General features: G+C 76.8%; 19 non-coding genes across 19 annotated transcripts; all 19 read left to right on the top strand.

Annotated features, from left to right (window-relative positions):
* The first annotated feature begins 379 nt into the window (after nt 1–379).
* LOC149745162 (5S ribosomal RNA) lies at nt 380–498 on the top strand. Its single transcript, XR_016390230.1, has one exon. It is a non-coding gene; the product is annotated as a 5S ribosomal RNA (ribosomal RNA).
* A 933-nt stretch (nt 499–1,431) lies between these two features.
* Nucleotides 1,432–1,550, top strand: LOC149745163 (5S ribosomal RNA). The gene has a single exon (XR_016390622.1). It is a non-coding gene; the product is annotated as a 5S ribosomal RNA (ribosomal RNA).
* A 934-nt stretch (nt 1,551–2,484) lies between these two features.
* LOC149745164 (5S ribosomal RNA) lies at nt 2,485–2,603 on the top strand. Its single transcript, XR_016390623.1, has one exon. It is a non-coding gene; the product is annotated as a 5S ribosomal RNA (ribosomal RNA).
* A 933-nt stretch (nt 2,604–3,536) lies between these two features.
* Nucleotides 3,537–3,655, top strand: LOC149745165 (5S ribosomal RNA). Its single transcript, XR_016389995.1, has one exon. It is a non-coding gene; the product is annotated as a 5S ribosomal RNA (ribosomal RNA).
* A 933-nt stretch (nt 3,656–4,588) lies between these two features.
* Nucleotides 4,589–4,707, top strand: LOC149745166 (5S ribosomal RNA). The gene has a single exon (XR_016390624.1). It is a non-coding gene; the product is annotated as a 5S ribosomal RNA (ribosomal RNA).
* Nucleotides 4,708–5,639: 932 nt separating this feature from the next.
* Nucleotides 5,640–5,759, top strand: LOC149745167 (5S ribosomal RNA). The gene has a single exon (XR_016390294.1). It is a non-coding gene; the product is annotated as a 5S ribosomal RNA (ribosomal RNA).
* A 932-nt stretch (nt 5,760–6,691) lies between these two features.
* On the top strand, nt 6,692–6,810 carry LOC149745168 (5S ribosomal RNA). Its single transcript, XR_016389739.1, has one exon. It is a non-coding gene; the product is annotated as a 5S ribosomal RNA (ribosomal RNA).
* A 933-nt stretch (nt 6,811–7,743) lies between these two features.
* Nucleotides 7,744–7,862, top strand: LOC149745169 (5S ribosomal RNA). The gene has a single exon (XR_016389769.1). It is a non-coding gene; the product is annotated as a 5S ribosomal RNA (ribosomal RNA).
* A 933-nt stretch (nt 7,863–8,795) lies between these two features.
* Nucleotides 8,796–8,914, top strand: LOC149745170 (5S ribosomal RNA). Its single transcript, XR_016389770.1, has one exon. It is a non-coding gene; the product is annotated as a 5S ribosomal RNA (ribosomal RNA).
* Nucleotides 8,915–9,847: 933 nt separating this feature from the next.
* LOC149745171 (5S ribosomal RNA) lies at nt 9,848–9,966 on the top strand. Its single transcript, XR_016390122.1, has one exon. It is a non-coding gene; the product is annotated as a 5S ribosomal RNA (ribosomal RNA).
* Nucleotides 9,967–10,900: 934 nt separating this feature from the next.
* Nucleotides 10,901–11,019, top strand: LOC149745172 (5S ribosomal RNA). Its single transcript, XR_016389561.1, has one exon. It is a non-coding gene; the product is annotated as a 5S ribosomal RNA (ribosomal RNA).
* Nucleotides 11,020–11,951: 932 nt separating this feature from the next.
* LOC149745173 (5S ribosomal RNA) lies at nt 11,952–12,070 on the top strand. The gene has a single exon (XR_016390217.1). It is a non-coding gene; the product is annotated as a 5S ribosomal RNA (ribosomal RNA).
* A 934-nt stretch (nt 12,071–13,004) lies between these two features.
* Nucleotides 13,005–13,123, top strand: LOC149745174 (5S ribosomal RNA). Its single transcript, XR_016390625.1, has one exon. It is a non-coding gene; the product is annotated as a 5S ribosomal RNA (ribosomal RNA).
* A 932-nt stretch (nt 13,124–14,055) lies between these two features.
* LOC149745175 (5S ribosomal RNA) lies at nt 14,056–14,174 on the top strand. Its single transcript, XR_016390626.1, has one exon. It is a non-coding gene; the product is annotated as a 5S ribosomal RNA (ribosomal RNA).
* A 932-nt stretch (nt 14,175–15,106) lies between these two features.
* Nucleotides 15,107–15,225, top strand: LOC149745176 (5S ribosomal RNA). The gene has a single exon (XR_016389896.1). It is a non-coding gene; the product is annotated as a 5S ribosomal RNA (ribosomal RNA).
* Nucleotides 15,226–16,158: 933 nt separating this feature from the next.
* Nucleotides 16,159–16,277, top strand: LOC149745177 (5S ribosomal RNA). Its single transcript, XR_016389771.1, has one exon. It is a non-coding gene; the product is annotated as a 5S ribosomal RNA (ribosomal RNA).
* Nucleotides 16,278–17,210: 933 nt separating this feature from the next.
* LOC149745178 (5S ribosomal RNA) lies at nt 17,211–17,329 on the top strand. The gene has a single exon (XR_016389772.1). It is a non-coding gene; the product is annotated as a 5S ribosomal RNA (ribosomal RNA).
* A 934-nt stretch (nt 17,330–18,263) lies between these two features.
* Nucleotides 18,264–18,382, top strand: LOC149745179 (5S ribosomal RNA). Its single transcript, XR_016389632.1, has one exon. It is a non-coding gene; the product is annotated as a 5S ribosomal RNA (ribosomal RNA).
* A 934-nt stretch (nt 18,383–19,316) lies between these two features.
* LOC149745180 (5S ribosomal RNA) lies at nt 19,317–19,435 on the top strand. The gene has a single exon (XR_016389572.1). It is a non-coding gene; the product is annotated as a 5S ribosomal RNA (ribosomal RNA).
* Nucleotides 19,436–19,814: the final 379 nt, after the last annotated feature.

The following is a 19,814-nucleotide window of genomic DNA, read 5'->3' on the forward strand; positions in this document are numbered from 1 at the left end:
GGCCAGCTGCTGTCGGGCAGGAGGGCCGGCCCGGGTTGCGGCTGGGCGGCGCCTAGCGCCGCGTGGGCGGGCAGGGGCGATGCCCAAGGGACCGCGGGCCCCGGGCACTGAAGCCTCCGGGGCCACGTCCCTGTGAGCGACGGGCGGGATCTTGGCGGGGCGCCAAGCGCCGAAGGGTTCGCTGGGTCACGCCCGCCCTCGGCTGGGAGGGGGTGGCCAAACCCTCCGCCTCCGCCACCGCCCGGTACCCGAGACCTCCGTTCCCCCTGCCTGGGCGGGCGACGGGGTCCTGCCGGGGCGGGCTGACCGCCAGGCTGGCGGTGAGGCGCAAGCGCCAGCGAAAGTGGGCCTCAAGAGGCAGCCCGCCGTCCCCGCCCCTGTCTACGGCCATACTACCCTGAACGCGCCCGATCTCGTCTGATCTCGGAAGCTAAGCAGGGTCGGGCCTGGTTAGTACTTGGATGGGAGACCGCCTGGGAATACCGGGTGCTGTAGGGTTTTTGCCTCCCGCTCCGCCTTCTCCTTTAACTCGCCCGCGGGCGGTGGCCGCCGGCTCCGCCCGCGCCCGGGTCCCGCTGCAGGCCCCGCCTCCTCAGGCCCCTCCCACCACGGCGCGCGCGCCGGAGGGGGCGCTCCCCGCCAGCCCGGCCCGCCAGGCGGCCAGAAGGCGGCCCTGGAAGGCAGCCGCACCCCAGACGCCCCCGGGGTGCCTGGCCCAGACCCAGGCTCCGCCGCGGGCCCGATTGCCGTGCCTTCCGCCAGCGAGCCCCTCGACCTGCACCTGGCCGCCACCACCGGCGACCCGCCCCGGGGCCGCCACCTGTGTGCCGGTGGGTGTGTCCCTCCACAGCTCCCTCCGGCAAAAGCCCCGCCCCCCGCCGTGTCGCCGCCGCGGCCGGGTGCGGGAGCGGGATCGAGGGCAGGGGCCGCTTCCCCTGGCCTGCCGTCCGCCAGGGGCGGGCTACTGAGCCCGGCGGGTGGTGTGCGGGCAAGGGTGGCCTCGCCGGGGCTGAGGGGCCGTGGCGACACGATGGTGGCTCCCAGTGGCTTCGGGCCAGCTGCTGTCGGGCAGGAGGGCCGGCCCGGGCTGCGGCCGGGCGGCGCCTAGCGCCGCGTGGGCGGACAGGGGCGATGCCCAAGGGACCGCGGGCCCCGGGCCCTGAAGCCTCCGGGGCCACGTCCCTGTGAGCGACGGGCCGGATCTTGGGCGGGGCGCCAAGCGCCGAAGGGTTCGCTGGGTCACGCCCGCCCTCCGCTGGGAGGGGGTGGCCAAACCCTCCGCCTCCGCCACCGCCCGGTACCCGAGACCTCCGTTCCCCCTGCCTGGGCGGGCGACGGGGTCCTGCCGGGGCGGGCTGACCGCCAGGCTGGCGGTGAGGCGCAAGCGCCAGCGAAAGTGGGCCTCAAGAGGCAGCCCGCCGTCCCCGTCCCGTCTACGGCCATACCACCCTGAACGCGCCCGATCTCGTCTGATCTCGGAAGCTAAGCAGGGTCGGGCCTGGTTAGTACTTGGATGGGAGACCGCCTGGGAATACCGGGTGCTGTAGGCTTTTTGCCTCCCGCTCCGCCTTCTCCTTGAACTCGCCCGCGGGCGGTGGCCGCCGGCTCCGCCCGCGCCGGGGCTCCGCTGCAGGCCCCGCCTCCTCAGGCCCCTCGCACCACGGCGCGCGCGCCGGAGGGGGCGCTCCCCGCCGGTCCGGCCCGCCAGGCGGCCAGAAGGCGGCCCTGGAAGGCAGCCGCACCCCAGATGCCCCCGGGGTGCCTGGCCCGGACCCAGGCTCCGCCGCGGGCCCGGTTGCCGTGCCTTCGGCCAGCGAGCCCGTCGACCTGCACCTGGCCGCCCCCACCGGCGCCCCGCCCCGGGGCCGCCACCTGTGTGCCGGTGGGTGTGTCCCTCCACAGCTCCCTCCGGCAAAAGCCCCGCCCCCCGCCGTGTCGCCGCCGCGGCCGGGTGCGGGAGCGGGATCGAGGGCAGGGGCCGCTTCCCCGGGCCTGCCAGCCGCCAGGGGCGGGCTCCTGAGCTCGGCGGGTGGTGTGCGGGCAAGGGTGGCCTCGCCGGGGCTGAGGGGCCGTGGCGACACGATGGTGGCTCCCAGTGGCTTCGGGCCAGCTGCTGTCGGGCAGGAGGGCCGGCCCGGGCTGCGGCCGGGAGGCGCCTAGCGCCGCGTGGGCGGACAGGGGCGATGCCCAAGGGACCGCGGGCCCCGGGCCCTGAAGCCTCCGGGGCCACGTCCCTGTGAGCGACGGGCCGGATCTTGGGCGGGGCGCCAAGCGCCGAAGGGTTCGCTGGGTCACGCCCGCCCTCGGCTGGGAGGGGGTGGCCAAACCCTCCGCCTCCGCCACCGCCTGGTACCCGAGACCTCCGCTCCCCCTGCCTGGGCGGGCGACGGGGTCCCGCCGGGGCGGGCTGACCGCCAGGCTGGCGGTGAGGCGCAAGCGACAGCGAAAGTGGGCCTCAGGAGGCAGCCCGCCGTCCCCGCCCCCGTCTACGGCCATACCACCCTGAACGCGCCCGATCTCGTCTGATCTCGGAAGCTAAGCAGGGTCGGGCCTGGTTAGTACTTGGATGGGAGACCGCCTGGGAATACCGGGTGCTGTAGGCTTTTTGCCTCCCGCTCCGCCTTCTCCTTTAACTCGCCCGCGGGCGGTGGCCGCCGGCTCCGCCCGCGCCGGGGCCCCGCTGCAGGCCCCGCCTCCTCAGGCCCCTCCCACCACGGCACGCGCGCCGGAGGGGGCGCTCCCCGCCGGCCCGGCCCGCCAGGCGGCCAGAAGGCGGCCCTGGAAGGCAGCCGCACCCCAGACGCCCCCGGGGTGCCTGGCCCGGACCCAGGCTCCGCCGCGGGCCCGGTTGCCGTCCCTTCGGCCAGCGAGCCCGTCGACCTGCACCTGGCCGCCCCCACCGGCGCCCCGCCCCGGGGCCGCCACCTGTGTGCCGGTGGCTGTGTCCCTCCACAGCTCCCTCCGGCAAAAGCCCCGCCCCCCGCCGTGTCGCCGCCGCTGCCGGGTGCGGGAGCGGGATCGAGGGCAGGGGCCGCTTCCCCGGGCCTGCCGGCCGCCAGGGGCGGGCTCCTGAGCTCGGCGGGTGGTGTGCGGGCAAGGGTGGCCTCGCCGGGGCTGAGGGGCCGTGGCGACACGATGGTGGCTCCCAGTGGCTTCGGGCCAGCTGCTGTCGGGCAGGAGGGCCGGCCCGGGTTGCGGCTGGGCGGCGCCTAGCGCCGCGTGGGCGGGCAGGGGCGATGCCCAAGGGACCGCGGGCCCCGGGCATTGAAGCCTCCGGGGCCACGTCCCTGTGAGCGACGGGCGGGATCTTGGCGGGGCGCCAAGCGCCGAAGGGTTCGCTGGGTCACGCCCGCCCTCGGCTGGGAGGGGGTGGCCAAACCCTCCGCCTCCGCCACCGCCCGGTACCCGAGACCTCCGTTCCCCCTGCCTGGGCGGGCGACGGGGTCCTGCCGGGGCGGGCTGACCGCCAGGCTGGCGGTGAGGCGCAAGCGCCAGCGAAAGTGGGCCTCAAGAGGCAGCCCGCCGTCCCCGCCCCCGTCTACGGCCATACCACCCTGAACGCGCCCGATCTCGTCTGATCTCGGAAGCTAAGCAGGGTCGGGCCTGGTTAGTACTTGGATGGGAGACCGCCTGGGAATACCGGGTGCTGTAGGGTTTTTGCCTCCCGCTCCGCCTTCTCCTTTAACTCGCCCGCGGGCGGTGGCCGCCGGCTCCGCCCGCGCCCGGGTCCCGCTGCAGGCCCCGCCTCCTCAGGCCCCTCCCACCACGGCGCGCGCGCCGGAGGGGGCGCTCCCCGCCAGCCCGGCCCGCCAGGCGGCCAGAAGGCGGCCCTGGAAGGCAGCCGCACCCCAGACGCCCCCGGGGTGCCTGGCCCAGACCCAGGCTCCGCCGCGGGCCCGATTGCCGTGCCTTCCGCCAGCGAGCCCCTCGACCTGCACCTGGCCGCCACCACCGGCGACCCGCCCCGGGGCCGCCACCTGTGTGCCGGTGGGTGTGTCCCTCCACAGCTCCCTCCGGCAAAAGCCCCGCCCCCCGCCGTGTCGCCGCCGCGGCCGGGTGCGGGAGCGGGATCGAGGGCAGGGGCCGCTTCCCCTGGCCTGCCGTCCGCCAGGGGCGGGCTACTGAGCCCGGCGGGTGGTGTGCGGGCAAGGGTGGCCTCGCCGGGGCTGAGGGGCCGTGGCGACACGATGGTGGCTCCCAGTGGCTTCGGGCCAGCTGCTGTCGGGCAGGAGGGCCGGCCCGGGCTGCGGCCGGGCGGCGCCTAGCGCCGCGTGGGCGGACAGGGGCGATGCCCAAGGGACCGCGGGCCCCGGGCCCTGAAGCCTCCGGGGCCACGTCCCTGTGAGCGACGGGCCGGATCTTGGGCGGGGCGCCAAGCGCCGAAGGGTTCGCTGGGTCACGCCCGCCCTCGGCTGGGAGGGGGTGGCCAAACCCTCCGCCTCCGCCACCGCCCGGTACCCGAGACCTCCGTTCCCCCTGCCTGGGCGGGCGACGGGGTCCTGCCGGGGCGGGCTGACCGCCAGGCTGGCGGTGAGGCGCAAGCGCCAGCGAAAGTGGGCCTCAAGAGGCAGCCCGCCGTCCCCGTCCCGTCTACGGCCATACCACCCTGAACGCGCCCGATCTCGTCTGATCTCGGAAGCTAAGCAGGGTCGGGCCTGGTTAGTACTTGGATGGGAGACCGCCTGGGAATACCGGGTGCTGTAGGCTTTTTGCCTCCCGCTCCGCCTTCTCCTTGAACTCGCCCGCGGGCGGTGGCCGCCGGCTCCGCCCGCGCCGGGGCTCCGCTGCAGGCCCCGCCTCCTCAGGCCCCTCGCACCACGGCGCGCGCGCCGGAGGGGGCGCTCCCCGCCGGTCCGGCCCGCCAGGCGGCCAGAAGGCGGCCCTGGAAGGCAGCCGCACCCCAGATGCCCCCGGGGTGCCTGGCCCGGACCCAGGCTCCGCCGCGGGCCCGGTTGCCGTGCCTTCGGCCAGCGAGCCCGTCGACCTGCACTTGGCCGCCCCCACCGGCGCCCCGCCCCGGGGCCGCCACCTGTGTGCCGGTGGGTGTGTCCCTCCACAGCTCCCTCCGGCAAAAGCCCCGCCCCCGCCGTGTCGCCGCCGCGGCCGGGTGCGGGAGCGGGATCGAGGGCAGGGGCCGCTTCCCCGGGCCTGCCGGCCGCCAGGGGCGGGCTCCTGAGCTCGGCGGGTGGTGTGCGGGCAAGGGTGGCCTCGCCGGGGCTGAGGGGCCGTGGCGACACGATGGTGGCTCCCAGTGGCTTCGGGCCAGCTGCTGTCGGGCAGGAGGGCCGGCCCGGGCTGCGGCCGGGCGGCGCCTAGCGCCGCGTGGGCGGGCAGGGGCGATGCCCAAGGGACCGTGGGCCCCGGGCCCTGAAGCCTCCGGGGCCACGTCCCTGTGAGCGACGGGCGGGATCTTGGCGGGGCGCCAAGCGCCGAAGGGTTCGCTGGGTCACGCCCGCCCTCGGCTGGGAGGGGGTGGCCAAACCCTCCGCCTCCGCCACCGCCCGGTACCCGAGACCTCCGTTCCCCCTGCCTGGGCGGGCGACGGGGTCCTGCCGGGGCGGGCTGACCGCCAGGCTGTCGGTGAGGCGCAAGCGCCAGCGAAAGTGGGCCTCAAGAGGCAGCCCGCCGTCCCCGCCCCCGTCTACGGCCATACCACCCTGAACGCGCCCGATCTCGTCTGATCTCGGAAGCTTAAGCAGGGTCGGGCCTGGTTAGTACTTGGATGGGAGACCGCCTGGGAATACCGGGTGCTGTAGGCTTTTTGCCTCCCGCTCCGCCTTCTCCTTTACTCGCCCGCGGGCGGTGGCCGCCGGCTCCGCCCGCGCCGGGGCCCCGCTGCAGGCCCCTCCTCCTCAGGCCCCTCCCACCACGGCGCACGCGCCGGAGGGGGCGCTCCCCGCCGGCCCGGCCCGCCAGGCGGCCAGAAGGCGGCCCTGGAAGGCAGCCGCACCCCAGACGCCCCCAGGGTGCCTGGCCCGGACCCAGGCTCCGCCGTGGGCCCGGTTGCCGTCCCTTCGGCCAGCGAGCCCCTCGACCTGCACCTGGCCGCCCCCTCCGGCGCCCCGCCCCGGGGCCGCCACCTGTGTGCCGGTGGGTGTGTCCCTCCACAGCTCCCTCCGGCAAAAGCCCCGCCCCCCGCCGTGTCGCCGGCGCGGCCGGGTTCGGGAGCGGGATCGAGGGCAGGGGCCTCTTCCCCGGGCCTGCCGGCCGCCAGGGGCGGGCTCCTGAGCTCGGCGGGTGGTGTGCGGGCAAGGGTGGCCTCGCCGGGGCTGAGGGGCCGTGGCGACACGATGGTGGCTCCCAGTGGTTTCGGGCCAGCTGCTGTCGGGCAGGAGGGCCGCCCCGGGCTGCGGCTGGGCGGCGCCTAGCGCCGCGTGGGCGGGCAGGGGCGATGCCCAAGGGACCGCGGGCCCCGGGCCCTGAAGCCTCCGGGGCCACGTCCCTCTGAGCGACGGGCCGGATCTTGGGCGGGGCGCCAAGCGCCGAAGGGTTCGCTGGGTCACGCCCGCCCTCGGCTGGGAGGGGGTGGCCAAACCCTCCGCCTCCGCCACCGCCTGGTACCCGAGACCTCCGTTCCCCCTGCCTGGGCGGGCGACGGGGTCCTGCCGGGGCGGGCTGACCGCCAGGCTGGCGGTGAGGCGCAAGCGCCAGCGAAAGTGGGCCTCAAGAGGCAGCCCGCCGTCCCCGTCCCGTCTACGGCCATGCCACCCTGAACGCGCCCGATCTCGTCTGATCTCGGAAGCTAAGCAGGGTCGGGCCTGGTTAGTACTTGGATGGGAGACCGCCTGGGAATACCGGGTGCTGTAGGCTTTTTGCCTCCCGCTCCGCCTTCTCCTTTAACTCGCCCGCGGGCGGTGGCCGCCGGCTCCGCCCGCGCCGGGGCCCCGCTGCAGGCCCCGCCTCCTCAGGCCCCTCCCACCACGGCGCGCGCGCCGGAGGGGGCGCTCCACGCCGGCCCGGCCCGCCAGGGGGCCAGAAGGCGGCCCTGGAAGGCAGCCGCACCCCAGACGCCCCCGGGGTGCCTGGCCCGGACCCAGGCTCCGCCGCGGGCCCGGTTGCCGTGCCTTCGGCCAGCGAGCCCGTCGACCTGCACCTGGCCGCCCCCACCGGCGCCCCGCCCCGGGGCCGCCACCTGTGTGCCGGTGGGTGTGTCCCTCCACAGCTCCCTCAGGCAAAAGCCCAGCCCCCGCCGTGTCGCCGCCGCGGCCGTGTGCGGGAGCGGGATCGAGGGCAGGGGCCGCTTCCCCGGGCCTGCCGGCCGCCAGGGGCGGGCTCCTGAGCTCGGCGGGTGGTGTGCGGGCAAGGGTGGCCTCGCCGGGGCTGTGGGGCCGTGGCGACACGATGGTGGCTCCCAGTGGCTTCGGGCCAGCTGCTGTCGGGCAGGAGGGCCGGCCCGGGATGCGGCCGGGCGGCGCCTAGCGCCGCGTGGTCGGGCAGGGGCGATGCCCAAGGGACCGCGGGCCCCGGGCCCTGAAGCCTCCGGGGCCACGTCCCTGTGAGCGACGGGCCGGATCTTGGGCGGGGCGCCAAGCGCCGAAGGGTTCGCTGGGTCACGCCCGCCCTCGGCTGGGAGGGGGTGGCCAAACCCTCCGCCTCCGCCACCGCCCGGTACCCGAGACCTCCGTTCCCCCTGCCTGGGCGGGCGACGGGGTCCTGCCGGGGTGGGCTGACCGCCAGGCTGGCGGTGAGGCGCAAGCGCCAGCGAAAGTGGGCCTCAAGAGGCAGCCCGCCGTCCCCGCCCCCGTCTACGGCCATACTACCCTGAACGCGCCCGATCTCGTCTGATCTCGGAAGCTAAGCAGGGTCGGGCCTGGTTAGTACTTGGATGGGAGACCGCCTGGGAATACCGGGTGCTGTAGGCTTTTTGCCTCCCGCTCCGCCTTCTCCTTTAACTCGCCCGCGGGCGGTGGCCGCCGGCTCCGCCGGCGCCGGGGCCCCGCTGCAGGCCCCGCCTCCTCAGGCCCCTCCCACCACGGCGCGCGCGCCGGAGGGGGCGCTCCCCGCCGGCCCGGCCCGCCAGGCGGCCAGAAGGCGGCCCTGGAAGGCAGCCGCACCCCAGACGCCCCCGGGGTGCCTGGCCCGGACCCAGGCTCCGCCGCGGGCCCGGTTGCCGTCCCTTCGGCCAGCGAGCCCCTCGACCTGCACCTGGCCGCCCCCACCGGCGCCCCGCCCCGGGGCCGCCACCTGTGTGCCGGTGGGTGTGTCCCTCCACAGCTCCCTCCGGCAAAAGCCCCGCCCCCCGCCGTGTCGCCGCCGCGGCCGGGTGCGGGAGCGGGATCGAGGGCAGGGGCTGCTTCCCCGGGCCTGCCGGCCGCCAGGGGCGGGCTCCTGAGCCCGGCAGGTGGTGTGCGGGCAAGGGTGGCCTCGCCGGGGCTGAGGGGCCGTGGCGACACGATGGTGGCTCCCAGTGGCTTCGGGCCAGCTGCTGTCGGGCAGGAGGGCCGGCCCGGGTTGCGGCTGGGCGGCGCCTAGCGCCGCGTGGGCGGGCAGGGGCGATGCCCAAGGGACCGCGGGCCCCGGGCACTGAAGCCTCCGGGGCCACGTCCCTATGAGCGACGGGCGGGATCTTGGCGGGGCGCCAAGCGCCGAAGGGTTCGCTGGGTCACGCCCGCCCTCGGCTGGGAGGGGGTGGCCAAACCCTCCGCCTCCGCCACCGCCCGGTACCCGAGACCTCCGTTCCCCCTGCCTGGGCGGGCGACGGGGTCCTGCCGGGGCGGGCTGACCGCCAGGCTGGCGGTGAGGCGCAAGCGCCAGCGAAAGTGGGCCTCAAGAGGCAGCCCGCCGTCCCCGCCCCCGTCTACGGCCATACTACCCTGAACGCGCCCGATCTCGTCTGATCTCGGAAGCTAAGCAGGGTCGGGCCTGGTTAGTACTTGGATGGGAGACCGCCTGGGAATACCGGGTGCTGTAGGCTTTTTGCCTCCCGCTCCGCCTTCTCCTTTAACTCGCCCGCGGGCGGTGGCCGCCGGCTCCGCCCGCGCCGGGGCCCCGCTGCAGGCCCCGCCTCCTCAGGCCCCTCCCACCACGGCACGCGCGCCGGAGGGGGCGCTCCCCGCCGGCCCGGCCCGCCAGGCGGCCAGAAGGCGGCCCTGGAAGGCAGCCGCACCCCAGACGCCCCCGGGGTGCCTGGCCCGGACCCAGGCTCCGCCGCGGGCCCGGTTGCCGTCCCTTCGGCCAGCGAGCCCGTCGACCTGCACCTGGCCGCCCCCACCGGCGCCCCGCCCCGGGGCCGCCACCTGTGTGCCGGTGGCTGTGTCCCTCCACAGCTCCCTCCAGCAAAAGCCCCGCCCCCCGCCGTGTCGCCGCCGCTGCCAGGTGCGGGAGCGGGATCGAGGGCAGGGGCCGCTTCCCCGGGCCTGCCGGCCGCCAGGGGCGGGCTCCTGAGCTCGGCGGGTGGTGTGCGGGCAAGGGTGGCCTCGCCGGGGCTGAGGGGCCGTGGCGACACGATGGTGGCTCCCAGTGGCTTCGGGCCAGCTGCTGTCGGGCAGGAGGGCCGGCCCGGGTTGCGGCTGGGCGGCGCCTAGCGCCGCGTGGGCGGGCAGGGGCGATGCCCAAGGGACCGCGGGCCCCGGGCACTGAAGCCTCCGGGGCCACGTCCCTGTGAGCGACGGGCGGGATCTTGGCGGGGCGCCAAGCGCCGAAGGGTTCGCTGGGTCACGCCCGCCCTCGGCTGGGAGGGGGTGGCCAAACCCTCCGCCTCCGCCACCGCCCGGTACCCGAGACCTCCGTTCCCCCTGCCTGGGCGGGCGACGGGGTCCTGCCGGGGCGGGCTGACCGCCAGGCTGGCGGTGAGGCGCAAGCGCCAGCGAAAGTGGGCCTCAAGAGGCAGCCCGCCGTCCCCGCCCCCGTCTACGGCCATACTACCCTGAACGCGCCCGATCTCGTCTGATCTCGGAAGCTAAGCAGGGTCGGGCCTGGTTAGTACTTGGATGGGAGACCGCCTGGGAATACCGGGTGCTGTAGCCTTTTTGCCTCCCGCTCCGCCTTCTCCTTTAAATCGCCCGCGGGCGGTGGCCGCCGGCTCCGCCCGCGCCGGGGCCCCGCTGCAGGCCCCGCCTCCTCAGGCCCCTCCCACCACGGCACGCGCGCCGGAGGGGGCGCTCCCCGCCGGCCCGGCCCGCCAGGCGGCAAGAAGGCGGCCCTGGAAGGCAGCCGCACCCCAGACGCCCCCGGGGTGCCTGGCCCGGACCCAGGCTCCGCCGCGGGCCCGGTTGCCGTCCCTTCGGCCAGCGAGCCCGTCGACCTGCACCTGGCCGCCCCCACCGGCGCCCCGCCCCGGGGCCGCCACCTGTGTGCCGGTGGGTGTGTCCCTCCACAGCTCCCTCCGGCAAAAGCCCCGCCCCCCGCCGTGTCGCCGCCGCTGCCGGGTGCGGGAGCGGGATCGAGGGCAGGGGCCGCTTCCCCGGGCCTGCCGGCCGCCAGGGGCGGGCTCCTGAGCTCGGCGGGTGGTGTGCGGGCAAGGGTGGCCTCGCCGGGGCTGAGGGGCCGTGGCGACACGATGGTGGCTCCCAGTGGCTTCGTGCCAGCTGCTGTCGGGCAGGAGGGCCGGCCCGGGCTGCGGCTGGGCGGCGCCTAGCGCCGCGTGGGCGGGCAGGGGCGATGCCCAAGGGACCGCGGGCCCCGGGCCCTGAAGCCTCCGGGGCCACGTCCCTGTGAGCGACGGGCCGGATCTTGGGCGGGGCGCCTAGCGCCGAAGGGTTCGCTGGGTCACGCCCGCCCTCGGCTGGGAGGGGGTGGCCAAACCCTCCGCCTCCGCCACCGCCCGGTACCCGAGACATCCGTTCCCCCTGCCTGGGCGGGCGACGGGGTCCTGCTGGGGCGGGCTGACCGCCAGGCTGGCGGTGAGGCGCAAGCGCCAGCGAAAGTGGGCCTCAAGAGGCAGCCCGCCGTCCCCGCCCCCGTCTACGGCCATACCACCCTGGACGCGCCCGATCTCGTCTGATCTCGGAAGCTAAGCAGGGTCGGGCCTGGTTAGTACTTGGATGGGAGACCGCCTGGGAATACCGGGTGCTGTAGGCTTTTTGCCTCCCGCTCCGCCTTCTCCTTTAACTCGCCCGCGGGCGGTGGCCGCCGGCTCCGCCCGCGCCGGGGCCCCGCTGCAGGCCCCGCCTCCTCAGGCCCCTCCCACCACGGCGCGCGCGCCGGAGGGGGCGCTCCCCGCCGGCCCGGCCCGCCAGGCGGCCAGAAGGCGGCCCTGGAAGGCAGCCGCACCCCAGACGCCCCCGGGGTGCCTGGCCCGGACCCAGGCTCCGCCGCGGGCCCGATTGCCGTGCCTTCCGCCAGCGAGCCCCTCGACCTGCACCTGGCCGCCCCCACCGGCGCCCCGCCCCGGGGCCGCCACCTGTGTGCCGGTGGGTGTGTCCCTCCACAGCTCCCTCCGGCAAAAGCCCCGCCCCCCGCCGTGTCGCCGCCGCGGCCGGGTGCGGGAGCGGGATCGAGGGCAGGGGCCGCTTCCCCGGGCCTGCCGGCCGCCAGGGGCGGGCTCCTGAGCTCGGCGGGTGGTGTGCGGGCAAGGGTGGCCTCGCCGGGGCTGAGGGGCCGTGGCGACACGATGGTGGCTCCCAGTGGCTTCGGGCCAGCTGCTGTCGGGCAGGAGGGCCGGCCCGGGCTGCGGCTGGGCGGCGCCTAGCGCCGCGTGGGCGGGCAGGGGCGATGCCCAAGGGACCGCGGGCCCCGGGCACTGAAGCCTCCGGGGCCACGTCCCTGTGAGCGACGGGCGGGATCTTGGCGGGGCGCCAAGCGCCGAAGGGTTCGCTGGGTCACGCCGCCCTCGGCTGGGAGGGGGTGGCCAAACCCTCCGCCTCCGCCACCGCCCGGTACCCGAGACCTCCGTTCCCCCTGGCTGGGCGGGCGACGGGGTCCTGCCGGGGCGGGCTGACCGCCAGGCTGGCGGTGAGGCGCAAGCGCCAGCGAAAGTGGGCCTCAAGAGGCAGCCCGCCGTCCCCGCCCCCGTCTACGGCCATACTACCCTGAACGCGCCCGATCTCGTCTGATCTCGGAAGCTAAGCAGGGTCGGGCCTGGTTAGTACTTGGATGGGAGACCGCCTGGGAATACCGGGTGTTGTAGGCATTTTGCCTCCCGCTCCGCCTTCTCCTTTAACTCGCCCGCGGGCGGTGGCCGCCGGCTCCGCCCGCGCCGGGGCCCCGCTGCAGGCCCCGCCTCCTCAGGCCCCTCCCACCACGGCGCGCGCGCCGGAGGGTGCGCTCCCCGCCGGCCCGGCCCGCCTGGCGGCCAGAAGGCGGCCCTGGAAGGCAGCCGCACCCCAGACGCCCCCGGGGTGCCTGGCCCGGACCCAGGCTCCACCGCGGGCCCGGTTGCCGTCCCTTCGGCCAGCGAGCCCGTCGACCTGCACCTGGCCGCCCCCACCGGCGCCCCGCCACGGGGCCGCCACCTGTGTGCCGGTGGGTGTGTCCCTCCACAGCTCCCTCCGGCAAAAGCCCCGCCCCCCGCCGTGTCGCCGCCGCTGCCGGGTGCGGGAGCGGGATCGAGGGCAGGGGCCGCTTCCCCGGGCCTGCCGGCCGCCAGGGGCGGGCTCCTGATCTCGGCGGGTGGTGTGCGGGCAAGGGTGGCCTCGCCGGGGCTGAGGGGCCGTGGCGACACGATGGTGGCTCCTAGTGGCTTCGGGCCAGCTGCTGTCGGGCAGGAGGGCCGGCCCGGGCTGCGGCTGGGCGGCGCCTAGCGCCGCGTGGGCGGGCAGGTGCGATGCCCAAGGGACCGCGGGCTCCGGGCCCTGAAGCCTCCGGGGCCACGTCCATGTGAGCGACGGGCCGGATCTTGGGCGGGGCGCCAAGCGCGGAAGGGTTCGCTGGGTCACGCCCGCCCTCGGCTGGGAGGGGGTGGCCAAACCCTCCGCCTCCGCCACCGCCCGGTACCCGAGACCTCCGTTCCCCCTGCCTGGGCGGGCGACGTGGTCCTGCCGGGGCGGGCTGACCGCCAGGCTGGCGGTGAGGCGCAAGCGCCAGCGAAAGTGGGCCTCAAGAGGCAGCCCGCCGTCCCCGCCCCCGTCTACGGCCATACCACCCTGAACGCGCCCGATCTCGTCTGATCTCGGAAGCTAAGCAGGGTCGGGCCTGGTTAGTACTTGGATGGGAGACCGCCTGGGAATACCGGGTGCTGTAGGCTTTTTGCCTCCCGCTCCGCCTTCTCCTTTACTCGCCCGCGGGCGGTGGCCGCCGGCTCCGCCCGCGCCGGGGCCCCGCTGCAGGCCCCTCCTCCTCAGGCCCCTCCCACCACGGCGCACGCGCCGGAGGGGGCGCTCCCCGCCGGCCCGGCCCGCCAGGCGGCCAGAAGGCGGCCCTGGAAGGCAGCCGCACCCCAGACGCCCCCAGGGTGCCTGGCCCGGACCCAGGCTCCGCCGCGGGCCCGGTTGCCGTCCCTTCGGCCAGCGAGCCCCTCGACCTGCACCTGGCCGCCCCCTCCGGCGCCCCGCCCCGGGGCCGCCACCTGTGTGCCGGTGGGTGTGTCCCTCCACAGCTCCCTCCGGCAAAAGCCCCGCCCCCCGCCGTGTCGCCGCCGCGGCCGTGTGCGGGAGCGGGATCGAGGGCAGGGGCCTCTTCCCCGGGCCTGCCGGCCGCCAGGGGCGGGCTCCTGAGCTCGGCGGGTGGTGTGCGGGCAAGGGTGGCCTCGCCGGGGCTGAGGGGCCGTGGCGACACGATGGTGGCTCCCAGTGGTTTCGGGCCAGCTGCTGTCGGGCAGGAGGGCCGCCCCGGGCTGCGGCTGGGCGGCGCCTAGCGCCGCGTGGGCGGGCAGGGGCGATGCCCAAGGGACCGCGGGCCCCGGGCCCTGAAGCCTCCGGGGCCACGTCCGTGTGAGCGACGGGCCGGATCTTGGGCGGGGCGCCAAGCGCCGAAGGGTTCGCTGGGTCACGCCCGCCCTCGGCTGGGAGGGGGTGGCCAAACCCTCCGCCTCCGCCACCGCCCGGTACCCGAGACCTCCGTTCCCCCTGCCTGGGCGGGCGACGGGGTCCTGCCGGGGCGGGCTGACCGCCAGGCTGGCTGTGAGGCGCAAGCGCCAGCGAAAGTGGGCCTCAAGAGGCAGCCCGCCGTCCCCGTCCCGTCTACGGCCATACCACCCTGAACGCGCCCGATCTCGTCTGATCTCGGAAGCTAAGCAGGGTCGGGCCTGGTTAGTACTTGGATGGGAGACCGCCTGGGAATACCGGGTGCTGTAGGCTTTTTGCCTCCCGCTCCGCCTTCTCCTTTAACTCGCCCTCGGGCGGTGGCCGCCGGCTCCGCCCGCGCCGGGGCCCCGCTGCAGGCCCCGCCTCCTCAGTCCCCTCCCACCACGGCGCGCGCGCCGGAGGGGGCGCTCCCCGCCGGCCCGGCCCGCCAGGGGGCCAGAAGGCGGCCCTGGAAGGCAGCCGCACCCCAGACGCCCCCGGGGTGCCTGGCCCGGACCCAGGCTCCGCCGCGGGCCCGGTTGCCGTGCCTTCGGCCAGCGAGCCCGTCGACCTGCACCTGGCCGCCCCCACCGGCGCCCCGCCCCGGGGCCGCCACCTGTGTGCCGGTGGGTGTGTCCCTCCACAGCTCCCTCTGGCAAAAGCCCAGCCCCCGCCGTGTCGCCGCCGCGGCCGTGTGCGGGAGCGGGATCGAGGGCAGGGGCCGCTTCCCCGGGCCTGCCGGCCGCCAGGGGCGGGCTCCTGAGCTCGGCGGGTGGTGTGCGGGCAAGGGTGGCCTCGCCGGGGCTGTGGGGCCGTGGCGACACGATGGTGGCTCCCAGTGGCTTCGGGCCAGCTGCTGTCGGGCAGGAGGGCCGGCCCGGGATGCGGCCGGGCGGCGCCTAGCGCCGCGTGGTCGGGCAGGGGCGATGCCCAAGGGACCGCGGACCCCGGGCCCTGAAGCCTCCGGGGCCACGTCCCTGTGAGCGACGGGCCGGAACTTGGGCGGGGCGCCAAGCGCCGAAGGGTTCGCTGGGTCACGCCCGCCCTCGGCTGGGAGGGGGTGGCCAAACCCTCCGCCTCCGCCACCGCCCGGTACCCGAGACCTCCGTTCCCCCTGCCTGGGCGGGCGACGGGGTCCTGCCGGGGCGGGCTGACCGCCAGGCTGGCGGTGAGGCGCAAGCGCCAGCGAAAGTGGGCCTCAAGAGGCAGCCCGCCGTCCCCGTCCCGTCTACGGCCATACCACCCTGAACGCGCCCGATCTCGTCTGATCTCGGAAGCTAAGCAGGGTCGGGCCTGGTTAGTACTTGGATGGGAGACCGCCTGGGAATACCGGGTGTTGTAGGCATTTTGCCTCCCGCTCCGCCTTCTCCTTTAACTCGCCCGCGGGCGGTGGCCGCCGGCTCCGCCCGCGCCGGGCCCCCGCTGCAGGCCCCGCCTCCTCAGGCCCCTCCCACCACGGCGCGCGCGCCGGAGGGTGCGCTCCCCGCCGGCCCGGCCCGCCTGGCGGCCAGAAGGCGGCCCTGGAAGGCAGCCGCACCCCAGACGCCCCCGGGGTGCCTGGCCCGGACCCAGGCTCCGCCGCGGGCCCGGTTGCCGTCCCTTCGGCCAGCGAGCCCCTCGACCTGCACCTGGCCGCCCCCACCGGCGCCCCGCCCCGGGGCCGCCACCTGTGTGCCGGTGGGTGTGTCCCTCCACAGCTCCCTCCGGCAAAAGCCCCGCCCCCCGCCGTGTCGCCGCCGCGGCCGGGTGCGGGAGCGGGATCGAGGGCAGGGGCCGCTTCCCCGGGCCTGCCGGCCGCCAGGGGCGGGCTCCTGAGCTCGGCGGGTGGTGTGCGGGCAAGGGTGGCCTCGCCGGGGCTGAGGGGCCGTGGCGACACGATGGTGGCTCCCAGTGGCTTCGGGCCAGCTGCTGTCTGGCAGGAGGGCCGGCCCGGGCTGCGGCTGGGCGGCGCCTAGCGCCGCGTGGGCGGGCAGGGGCGATGCCCAAGGGACCGCGGGCCCCGGGCACTGAAGCCTCCGGGGCCACGTCCCTGTGAGCGACGGGCGGGATCTTGGCGGGGCGCCAAGCGCCGAAGGATTCGCTGGGTCACGCCCGCCCTCGGCTGGGAGGGGGTGGCCAAACCCTCCGCCTCCGCCACCGCCCGGTACCCGAGACCTCCGTTCCCCCTGCCTGGGCGGGCGACGGGGTCCTGCCGGGGCGGGCTGACCGCCAGGCTGGCGGTGAGGCGCAAGCGCCAGCGAAAGTGGGCCTCAAGAGGCAGCCCGCCGTCCCCGCCCCCGTCTACGGCCATACTACCCTGAACGCGCCCGATCTCGTCTGATCTCGGAAGCTAAGCAGGGTCGGGCCTGGTTAGTACTTGGATGGGAGACCGCCTGGGAATACCGGGTGCTGTAGGCTTTTTGCCTCCCGCTCCGCCTTCTCCTTTAACTCGCCCGCGGGCGGTGGCCGCCGGCTCCGCCCGCGCCGGGGCCCCGCTGCAGGCCCCGCCTCCTCAGGCCCCTCCCACCACGGCGCGCGCGCCGGAGGGGGCGCTCCCCGCCGGCCCGGCCCGCCAGGCGGCCAGAAGGCGGCCCTGGAAGGCAGCCGCACCCCAGACGCCCCCGGGGTGCCTGGCCCGGACCCAGGCTCCGCCGCGGGCCCGATTGCCGTGCCTTCCGCCAGCGAGCCCCTCGACCTGCACCTGGCCGCCCCCACCGGCGCCCCGCCCCGGTGCCGCCACCTGTGTGCCGGTGGGTGTGTCCCTCCACAGCTCCCCCCGGCAAAAGCCTCGCCCCCCGCCGTGTCGCCGCCGCGGCCGGGTGCGGGAGCGGGATCGAGGGCAGGGGCCGCTTCCCCGGGCCTGCCGGCCGCCAGGGGCGGGCTCCTGAGCCCGGCAGGTGGTGTGCGGGCAAGGGTGGCCTCGCCGGGGCTGAGGGGCCGTGGCGACACGATGGTGGCTCCCAGTGGCTTCGGGCCAGCTGCTGTCGGGCAGGAAGGCCGGCCCGGGTTGCGGCTGGGCGGCGCCTAGCGCCACGTGGGCGGGCAGGGGCGATGCCCAAGGGACCGCGGGCCCCGGGCACTGAAGCCTCCGGGGCCACGTCCCTGTGAGCGACGGGCGGGATCTTGGCGGGGCGCCAAGCGCCGAAGGGTTCGCTGGGTCACGCCCGCCCTCGGCTGGGAGGGGGTGGGCAAACCCTCCGCCTCCGCCACCGCCCGGTACCCGAGACCTCCGTTCCCCCTGCCTGGGCGGGCGACGGGTTCCTGCCGGGGCGGGCTGACCGCCAGGCTGGCGGTGAGGCGCAAGCGCCAGCGAAAGTGGGCCTCAAGAGGCAGCCCGCCGTCCCCGCCCCCGTCTACGGCCATACTACCCTGAACGCGCCCGATCTCGTCTGATCTCGGAAGCTAAGCAGGGTCGGGCCTGGTTAGTACTTGGATGGGAGACCGCCTGGGAATACCGGGTGCTGTAGGCTTTTTGCCTCCCGCTCCGCTTTCTCCTTTAACTCGCCCGCGGGCGGTGGCCGCCGGCTCCGCCCGCGCCGGGGCCCCGCTGCAGGCCCCGCCTCCTCAGGCCCCTCCCACCACGGCGCGCGCGCCGGAGGGGGCGCTCCCCGCCGGCCCGGCCCGCCAGGCGGCCAGAAGGCGGCCCTGGAAGGCAGCCGCACCCCAGACGACCCCGGGGTGCCTGGCCCGGACCCAGGCTCCGCCGCGGGCCTGGTTGCCGTCCCTTCGGCCAGCGAGCCCCTCGACCTGCACCTGGCCGCCCCCACCGGCGCCCCGCCCCGGGGCCGCCACCTGTGTGCCGGTGGGTGTGTCCCTCCACAGCTCCCTCCGGCAAAAGCCCCGCCCCCCGCCGTGTCGCCGCCGCTGCCGGGTGCGGGAGCGGGATCGAGGGCAGGGGCCGCTTCCCCGGGCCTGCCGGACGCCAGGGGCGGGCTCCTGAGCTCGGCGGGTGGTGTGCGGGCAAGGGTGGCCTCGCCGGAGCTGAGGGGCCGTGGCGACACGATGGTGGCTCCCAGTGGCTTCGGGCCAGCTGCTGTCGGGCAGGAGGGCCGGCCCGGGCTGCGGCTGGGCGGCGCCTAGCGCCGCGTGGGCGGGCAGGGGCGATGCCCAAGGGACCGCGGGCCCCGGGCCCTGAAGCCTCCGGGGCCACGTCCCTGTGAGCGACGGGCCGGATCTTGGGCGGGGCGCCAAGCGCCGAAGGGTTCGCTGGGTCACGCCCGCCCTCGGCTGGGAGGGGGTGGCCAAACCCTCCGCCTCCGCCACCGCCCGGTACCCGAGACCTCCGTTCCCCCTGCCTGGGCGGGCGAAGGGGTCCTGCCGGGGCGGGCTGACCGCCAGGCTGGCGGTGAGGCGCAAGCGCCAGCGAAAGTGGGCCTCAAGAGGCAGCCCGCCGTCCCCGCCCCCGTCTACGGCCATACCACCCTGGACGCGCCCGATCTCGTCTGATCTCGGAAGCTAAGCAGGGTCGGGCCTGGTTAGTACTTGGATGGGAGACCGCCTGGGAATACCGGGTGCTGTAGGCATTTTGCCTCCCGCTCCGCCTTCTCCTTTAACTCGCCCGCGGGCGGTGGCCGCCGGCTCCGCCCGCGCCGGGGCCCCGCTGCAGGCCCCGCCTCCTCAGGCCCCTCCCACCACGGCGCGCGCGCCGGAGGGGGCGCTCCCCGCCGGCCCGGCCCGCCAGGCGGCCAGAAGGCGGCCCTGGAAGGCAGCCGCACCCCAGACGCCCCCGGGGTGCCTGGCCCGGACCCAGGCTCCGCCGCGGGCCCGGTTGCCGTCCCTTCGGCCAGCGAGCCCCTCGACCTGCACCTGGCCGCCCCCACCGGCGCCCCGCCCCGGGGCCGCCACCTGTGTGCCGGTGGGTGTGTCCCTCCACAGCTCCCTCCGGCAAAAGCCCCGCCCCCCGCCGTGTCGCCGCCGCGGCCGGGTGCGGGAGCGGGATCGAGGGCAGGGGCCGCTTCCCCGGGCCTGCCGGCCGCCAGGGGCGGGCTCCTGAGCTCGGCGGGTGGTGTGCGGGCAAGGGTGGCCTCGCCGGGGCTGAGGGGCCGTGGCGACACGATGGTGGCTCCCAGTGGCTTCAGGCCAGCTGCTGTCGGGCAGGAGGGCCGGCCCGGGCTGCGGCTGGGCGGCGCCTAGTGCCGCGTGGGCGGGCAGGGGCGATGCCCAAGGCATCGCGGGCCCCGGGCCCTGAAGCCTCCGGGGCCACGTCCCTGTGAGCGACGGGCCGGATCTTGGGCGGGGCGCCAAGCGCCGAAGGGTTCGCTGGGTCACGCCCGCCCTCGGCTGGGAGGGGGTGGCCAAACCCTCCGCCTCCGCCACCGCCCGGTACCCGAGACCTCCGTTCCCCCTGCCTGGGCGGGCGACGGGGTCCTGCCGGGGCGGGCTGACCGCCAGGCTGGCGGTGAGGCGCAAGCGCCAGCGAAAGTGGGCCTCAAGAGGCAGCCCGCCGTCCCCGCCCCCGTCTACGGCCATACCACCCTGGACGCGCCCGATCTCGTCTGATCTCGGAAGCTAAGCAGGGTCGGGCCTGGTTAGTACTTGGATGGGAGACCGCCTGGGAATACCGGGTGCTGTAGGCTTTTTGCCTCCCGCTCCGCCTTCTCCTTTAACTCGCCCGCGGGCGGTGGCCGCCGGCTCCGCCCGCGCCGGGGCCCCGCTGCAGGCCCCGCCTCCTCAGGCCCCTCCCACCACGGCGCGCGCGCCGGAGGGGGCGCTCCCCGCCGGCCCGGCCCGCCAGGCGACCAGAAGGCGGCCCTGGAAGGCAGCCGCACCCCAGACGCCCCCGGGGTGCCTGGCCCGGACCCAGGCTCCGCCGCGGGCCCGGTTAGCATCCCTTCGGCCACCGAGCCCCTCGACCTGCACCTGGCCGCCCCCACCGGCGCCCCGCCCCGCGGCAGCCACCTGTGTGCCGGTGGGTGTGTCCCTCCACAGCTCCCTCCGGCAAAAGCCCCGCCCCCA

This window comes from Delphinapterus leucas, chromosome 19, assembly GCF_059928025.1.
Source record: "Delphinapterus leucas isolate spDelLeu-1000000601 "Yukka" chromosome 19, BTC_Dleu_Yukka2, whole genome shotgun sequence".
In the NCBI taxonomy this organism is placed as follows: domain Eukaryota; kingdom Metazoa; phylum Chordata; class Mammalia; order Artiodactyla; family Monodontidae; genus Delphinapterus; species Delphinapterus leucas.